Raw genomic sequence first — 8,381 nt, 5'->3', positions numbered from 1 at the left:
ATCACCTTTCTTCCCCTCCACAGAGCCGTGCAGCCTGGCCAGAGCTCACTGCAGCCATAGGGCTGTTCCTCTGCAATTAACTTATCATAGTACAATTGCTAGGCATCGCCTTAATCAGTGGTTTCCCTCCAGAGTCGGCAGAAGGTGGAAATTAACTCATAGTAAAAGAGGACTCCTTGCAGCCAGCACTTCCCCATGGAGGCACCTTTCACAAGCTGAGGGCTGAGTTACCACCAGGAGATGTTTCCATGGCACCTACCACACACAATGCCACAGCTTCCCAAGCCACACTGATCCTGGGCCTGATATTTGCTCTTGAGTGGGTTTCTGCAGTGCAGGTTTGCAGATATTCCTACTGCCCTGCTGTCCCTCCTGCCTGCTACAGCAGCAAGGAAAATACTATGAGGTGGCCCTCTGTATACACACTACAGTCACTTTTTTTTATATAACACATACACAATCATTTTGGCCAACACATGGGCAAGGACTCATCCGGTTATTTTAAAATTTGAAGATCCAATTAAGCCTAACACACTTTATAATTGTTTCAGATACAAAGCCTTGTCCTGGGAAATAAGTCATAAAGAAGCACTGTAAAATTTAATTGAAGGAGATTTTTAACACAAGTTTAGCAGGTAGATGTGAAACAGAAGCAAAACACATGAAAACACATAAGGCAAAAAAAAAAAAAAAAAGGCAGAGGTTCTGAGCCACACCTCCTCGGTGGAGCACTAGAAGAGCAGCAGTTACTCCAACACCATACTGGTACAGCACAGACAGCATAGATCCCTCTTCCTTAGCAGAAAGAATACCACTTAAAAACTAGTGCAGAATTTTAGCCCACTTACCTCTCCACAAGATCCCACAATATGGTCTGAAAAATGCTGTGGCTCAGGGTTTCCTTCCTCTACCTATGGAGTTAGCCCCAGAAAAATCCACATACTCCTCTCAGCCTGGACTGTCTCTGCAAACAAGCTCCGCCTATGCTCATCACCACAGCTGTGGCTATTTAACATGTTAAATATGCTGTGCCCACCACCTCAGCTGTGGCCATTTAGCCTGTTAGAAATGCTGTGCCCACCACCTCAGCTGTGGCAATTTAGCCTGTTAGAAATGCTGTGCCCATCACCACAGCTGCAGCTGCTCAGCCTATTCAAGCTGCTGGGCCCACAGGAGGTCCTGGGGCTGATGGTGCTGTACCCCACACTGCTAAATGTGAGTGACAAAAGAGAGAAGCAAGTGTGAGTGCCCTCTCACAGCAGTGTGGTGTTCTGTGCCCATGGCTGAGGGCACAGGGGGCATTTTGGTGTGACAACCCCTCCCTGCTGCGCTCAGCTCCTCTGCCCTGCAGCCACCCTGAGCAGTGCTTGCCCAGCCTCCCTGCCCTCGAACCCTTAATTGCTGTGTTTGCAGGAGCACCAGCAGCTCCCCCACCTTTGCTGGGTCCCTTTGGGACAGACCAAAGCACTCAGTCACCTTAGCTGACTGCTTGTGAGCCTGCAGAGATCTGCACTCTGCAGAGAAACACATCGCAAAAATGCCTGTGCAAAACCTACAAATTGAAACAAAATATGTTCAACTCTCTAAATCTTTGCTACCTGCCCCACAGTACATACTTCTGATTCACATTCTGATTTTCCATCTTCTAGGTGCCACAGGAGTCATCCTGCTGACATGTCACTTCCCCCTGCTTTCAGCTCAGCGTGTAAACTGTAGGCAAACATCTTTCAAACAACAAATTCTCCCCCTGAGCAGCAAACACAAATTTTATCTGTTGACTCATAACAAGGCAGCAGCCACTGCAATCAACCCCTTGGTCTCGACTGTTCCTGCGACTTCAGTTATTGAAGAATTCGCTTCCAAGTCCTGCCTGCCAGCTCGGGCAGGGCTCCCGGAGGATGCAGCAGCTAGAGGGCACACGAGCCTTGCAGAGAGGCGGTCCTGCGAGCCCCACTGCAGGCAGGCAAGGAGCCCGACCCTGGACAGGGTTTTCCTTTCGTGCTGAGCAGCACCGAGCATCCCTCCGGATGATTTCTCCTCGCATCGCAGCTGTACAAAAGAGGAGGAGGCTGCAGGCAGCGCAGATTAAACATATAACTGCTCATACTGTGTAGCTGAAATTCCAACCCTTCCTCCACAACCTCGGGATCAAAGTCAGCCCCTCCAGGACTTCAGATGTATGAAAAGGATGTGTGGTGCTTTGAGGAGCCACCCTGACTTCAAGGGCCACGTCTAAATTAAAAGCAAAGCTTTTGGTCTCGCAGCACCCTGCTGCCCAGGGGAAGGCTTGTGAGGAAAGGCAGTGCCCCAGCCTGGCTGTGCGAGGGGCTGGCCGAGCACCAGGGGCTGCCTTTGTACTCTCTCCACTGGGGCCGCTCCTCCAGCTGCTGAATGGGCCACTTGTGAGGATTGCTGATGTTTCAAAAAGAGAAAGGATAAACACAAAAGGAAAACAGAAAAGTTTAGTTGTGCTCCTTAGAAAACCAGGTTTTTACAGCAGGATCCCTGTGGGAGAGGGCAGAGGTAAATCCACTGTCAGCAGCAGTAAAAAACAATAGCAGCAAGAAAAATAATTAACTGAGGCTTCATGGTTCATTAAGTTTTCCTTCAAAGCTGCAAGCTGCCTGCTCTGCTAACTTGGTGATCTCTGTCTCAGCCTCAGGAGTCTCCAAGCATCCAGGCAAGGAGGAAAGAAAGCCCAGGAGCCAAGCAGGGAGTGCGTGCCCCCAGGGATGTGATGTGGACAGTCCTGCCATGGCCCACACCCAGCTGGAGAGGCTCTGGTGGCTCTGGGTTAGCAGCAAACACTGGGGCAAGCAGCTCTGCTGATGCCAGCTGCAGGCTTTGGGGAGGCACTGTCATGCTGTGATACATCAGTTGCACCACCTCAGCCTTGAGAACCCTTGGGAGCTAAGCCCATAAAAGCATCCCAGAATTATCATGAAGAACAGTCAGGGATGATACACACGGCTGAGATTCTCTCAGACAAACCTGTATTACTGGCTTTCAAAGCAGGTTTTCATCTCACACAGCATTTGTAAATTTTATCCCAATTCATCAGAGCCACTCTAAACAGTAAACTTGGTAAGTTCTGAAAATTTGCACATTTTATAGTATATGGACCTGATAGATAAACTATAGGGCTTTTCAAGCAAAAGGAAAAAATAGAAATAAGAGCTACAACCAAGACAGAAGTAGACATGGAAAAATGCCTTTCATATTAGGTAATCATTGGCAAGAAATGAGGCATCTCTCTCTTGATTACTACAGTATCAATATAAGTTTTCCTACATTTTAGCTGGTAAAAGTCATAGCAGAGACATAAGGACTGGTTGCCACACATCCTTCATCACAACAATCTGATTGCCAACCATGCCTACTCGCCAAGTTAAATTATCAGCAAGGAAGAGTTGCTGTCCTGACAAGAAAGCAGCTCTCCCCTGCTACTACTTGCACTGCTTTTTGCTGTGCCCATGGGAAGAGCACACAGACCACAACACCTCCTGCCAGGCAAGCCCTTGTCAGCCCAGCAGCGTCCCCTCTGACTTGCTTTCTGCTCACAGCTGCTCAGGTGGTCTTCTCTGGAAGTGGATGCCTGAAGACAGAGAAGGGTGTGCCTGCAGAGCCAGGGCCAGCCAGGCACAGGGGAGCTGCCCCTTCTCCACCACCAGGCACACACGAGTGCAGAGCTGTGCCTGAGCACATATCCCTGAGTCACTGCAAGGCTCCTTCCACTGGAGACACTGCACCTGGCAGCCTTGGAGCTGCTTCTCTCTATCTGAGCCCATCTCTGGCAGGGGATGTGTTGGTGTCCTGAGGTGGCTCAGCTGAGCTTGTTTCCAGGCAGCTGAATTACAGGCATGTGGAGAACTGCCCAATGAAACAGTGGGAGGCAAAAGCTCAGACTGCTTGCTGGCCCTATTTTTTTTTTTTCTTGGTCTTCCCAGCCCATTAAACCTTCTGGCATCATCTTTCTTTTAAAGGCTTTTGAAAAGCCTGCAGAAAGCTGCACAATTCCTTGGCAGTTTTGTGGAACTGAAAGTGACTGGCAGGCAAGAGATCAATAACAGCCAATATTCCCTCTCTTGGAGTGAAATGTCATGAAGGTTGTTTTGGAGCCTGCTTCTCTCTGCTTCCTGGTTTGAATCTCATTTTCTTCTACTAATCTCCACCTGGCACTTAAACCTCTTCATTTTCTTGATGCTGTTCCAGGGAAAACAAGTCAGCATTCGAAATGCAGTATTGCTTCATTATCTAAAGGCGCTATCATGTTGTTGTTGCTAAAGAGCAGAACACCAGCAAAAATAGCCACAAGCTGAAAACTATTATAATGAAGCAAGTAGAGCTCTTTTTCAGGCCCTACAAATTATTTGAAGTCTGTATTTCTATTATATTTCAGTCTATATCACGAAATTGGCTGACTTCAGGTTAATTCCTCCAAGAAACAGAAAGATGAAAAGAAAAACGCAAAGGAACACAATTTTTTTGCAATCGTGGTTTGCTTCCTGTCTGCTCATTTTCAAAGGGAATTTGAAATGTTGGATTAGTTTCAGCAAAAGTTGCAAGTACCAGGCCAGTTTCTGCATCCCAAATCATCCTCCCAGGAAGGCAGACCTCCCAGAGGCTCCATCCACAAACTGCTGCTGGTTTCTGACAGCTTCCCACAGCTGAAGGGAGACTCAGTTTCCAGCTTCAGCTCCAGACAGCTCATGGGGTATTAATCTCTTGCTGAAGCAATTATCTCTGGCACCATATGCTACCATTTTTCATAAATAATAGTTTCAACGCAAAATTGCCTCTTTGAAGAGCTGTAAAGAAGTAAGACAGGATTAGTCCTTGCCTCCTCTCTGGCTCTAGCTTGCACAGCACCTGAGGTGAGGATAAAAAAAAGAAAAGAAAAAGGAGGAGTACACTCAGTAAGGCATCCTCTTGCCCCATGGACACTGCCCTAGCCCATGTAAAAGTCAGGCATAGGCAGTTTTTCCTTTGTAGTTCTCCAATGGCATAGAACCATTCCTTATGGTTCATTTCAAAAGAGTTGCTCCTATTATGTTCAATAAGCTCTGCTTTATGCAGTTTTGTGATACTAATTCTTGAACAAAATTAGAGAAAACTCAAAGAAAGAATCTCAAAATGCAGACCTTCCCCCCAGTGGAACTGAGATGGCAGCAGCATCTCCATCAATCTTCCCAGTTTCAGATATGATAAAACCCTATTTGGAGTTATTCAGTCTGTCATGTGAAAATTCAGGTCTCCCGTTTCTAAAACAACAAGGTAATGGTCTGCTCAGGGGGAATTCTATCCTCCCATCTCCCTCTCCCAGGAATCTCTGTGGTAATTAAAATTCCTACACCCATAAGAGTGACTTCTTAATAGTTTCATATCATGGATACATCAGGGAGGAACCAGATTGTCAAACCTAGTCTCACAAATATATTTTTTGTTCCCTACTTGTTCCCCGTACCTCCATGTGACTCTGTTTAACTGGAAGCAAATGTTATTTAATTAAACATTTTTCTGATCTCTTGCACAACCTTGTACAAAGCATTTATTGTAATTCACCGAATCTGAGAAAGACATGCCAGATGATTTCAGTTATCCCTATTTGGGAGGATGGTCCCCTAAGTAATGCAAAGCAGGGACAAAGCCACTCCAACCCAGGGACATTTTAATTAAAAAGCAAAGTAATTGGATTCCAGTGAGAGGCAGCATGACCTAATCCATCCTGATATACCTGTCACATATCAAAATTTAAAGTTATAACCACAAGAACCCACACAATTTAGATACAATCTGTAAATACAGAGTTGGTCAGAGCTCTGTCCATTTACAAAACAGGGTGTAGGTATTCATCTTGTTACTCAGCTGCATCTAGTCTCTGTTGTTAATCACTGAAAACGTGGTTACTTTTCATCATGAGATGTGTGTGACACTGGAAAGGAGAAAAGGGTTTAGGCAGATAATTTTGCAGCTTGAAATGAGAGAAACAAGGGAGGAAAATAGATTAATTTGAATTAAGTGAAATTGAGTTTGCAAGTTTAACTGTGACCAGGTAAGATTAAGGTTGGAGCCAAGGCAGAGGAGAGGAGCGTTTGCTGCAGTCACACTGCACGGGGCCATGGCTGCACAGCAGCTGACACAGGAGCTGCCCTGAGTCCTTCCCAGCCATGCAGCACACTGCAGCACACTGTGCCAGCAGTTACACCTGAGCTCACACCACAGAAACATCCAGCTGCTCTTGGGGAAGACAAAACAAGAAAGCATTTTCTGTGGTTTTCTGAGGTTCTGTGAGTGCATTTACAGCAATGCACCCACGACAATGCAGCTGGATGCCTTAAGCAAGCACTTTGACTGGCAGAAAACGCAAAACTATGGCCTGGAAAACCACTGTACCCAATCCCTGTACAGCAGCATGGGAACTCAGTCAGTCTGGGCTCAGGGCTGCTCACATGGAGCCTCCTGAGGCACACAGTGAGCACCTGAGCATTCCATGATGCTCCTTGTTGCACACCAAGTGAGCAGACTGGATGGGGCTGTGTGTTCAGCCTCACACTCCAGCCATGTGCTCTTCTCCCCCTCAAAACTGCAGCAAACACAGCACAACACCTGGACCTGACACAGGAGACCCAAAGAGAAGAAAGCACAGCAGGGAGAGCTGCAGGATCTGCCCTGTCTCAGCTCCTCTTTATCACACATGCACAAGACTCCCTTTCCTCAGCAGATGAAGCCTTGAGCATCTGCAAAGTAGAGAAATCTGTGTACATACCAGTCATATTTTATTCTCTTTATATAGCTCTGGCCAAGAATTTCAGCAAGTTTCTCATTTCAGATATGTGGGCCTCTAGTTTCTGAAAACATGAAATGGCACTAGGGCTAATAAAGTCTGCTTGGAGTGATGAGATTATTTAACACTGATGAGAAAAGCCCAAGCAAGCAAGTACTCCACATCGAACACAGCTGGTTAAACCTGACCAACAGAGTTGTTGTAAGAAGCTATGGACACTCTAAAGAAAGTTAACATGAGATGCTGTTGCAGAAAATGTGAGGACATCCCAAATGAGGACATAAAAGAAAGGAGTCAATCCTTCCCCACAGAGCCATGGGAGTGACAACAAACCAGGAACAGTAGCTGCTTTGAGAAACTTGAAATCACTATGTCATGGCAGAGAGCTTAAACTAGAGGATCTTTAAAGGTCCCTTTCAACTAAAATCATTCCCTGGTTCAGTTCCTGCAACAAAATCATTGCATGATACAGAACAGTTCAAGTTGAGCATGTTTGTATCACCTGTGAAGTGTTTTGATTGCTTAAAAGCCAACGTTTAAAAGAACAAATATCTTCATCCAAAAAAAGAAAAAAAGGATTGTGGTAATCAGAGAGCATATTGACATATCTCTAAAGACTGTTTCTTGTATGAAGACTGACAAGTCTTTACCTTCGCTCTTCAACTTAATTGAGTCTACAGCAAAACATCACTGAAATGAGTCCTCTGAGTTTGAGAAATTCTGTTTCATAGGAAACCAACTTTTTCTACTTTCTCTGTCCTCTTGAACTGGATTTCTGCATAATTTCTAATTTTGCCATTTTTAATCTGGCTGGTAGCATGCTCAGCCAAACATACTCACCATATGTATATGTGAAAGGCCCTCCTGAATGACCTCAAGCGAAATATCTCTCCAATAAAAAATACCTCCATGTCAGTTTAATGCTATGCAAACATCTCCATCAATTTTTATAGCCCTCACTCAGCACATTGTTCAATGTCAGTGCTGGATGCAGGAATACAGGATCAGCATGATGTAGACAAATTAACAGCCACCAAAGGAATGTAATCTCTTTCTGCAGCTAATGATAAAGCCCATCAATTCAGCAAGGCACAGAGTACACTTTAATAATATTTCACAGTTTCATTTGTCTTGTGTTTCAGCAACTATGATAAACTTTCATTGGATCTGCAAAGAAGTAGATAAACGTTCTATTCATGACTGACTCCACAGTAAGTGAATAATTTATGCAATAAACAATAACTTTATCTTGTACAATAAAGAGTAATTACTTAAGCATCTGGTTCCATCTGTTCCAGATCTGTTTGTCAGGGACTATACAACTCAAGACAATCCAGAATTCTGCATGGCAGAACTGTTTACCGACCTCTACCACCTCTACCTACCCCTACCACTCTGTCAATGCTGATGACCTACTTTTCAAGCAAATAAGGCACAGATTATCACATTGTACCTGTCCTGCCACCTTCTAAAACACATTTGAACCTATGGGTTCATGATTTGAATGAAGCATGAAGACAGAAGGAAAGGCTCTCAGATAAAATGTAAGTTCCAGCATCTCTGAAAATATCCTCTTGGAAAAGAGCCCTGCAAAACT

This window comes from Molothrus ater, chromosome 8 (assembly GCF_012460135.2).
Source record: "Molothrus ater isolate BHLD 08-10-18 breed brown headed cowbird chromosome 8, BPBGC_Mater_1.1, whole genome shotgun sequence".
Taxonomy (NCBI): Eukaryota; Metazoa; Chordata; class Aves; order Passeriformes; family Icteridae; genus Molothrus; species Molothrus ater.
The sequence above is the reverse complement of the archived record's forward strand: the minus strand, read 5'-3'. Positions refer to the sequence as shown.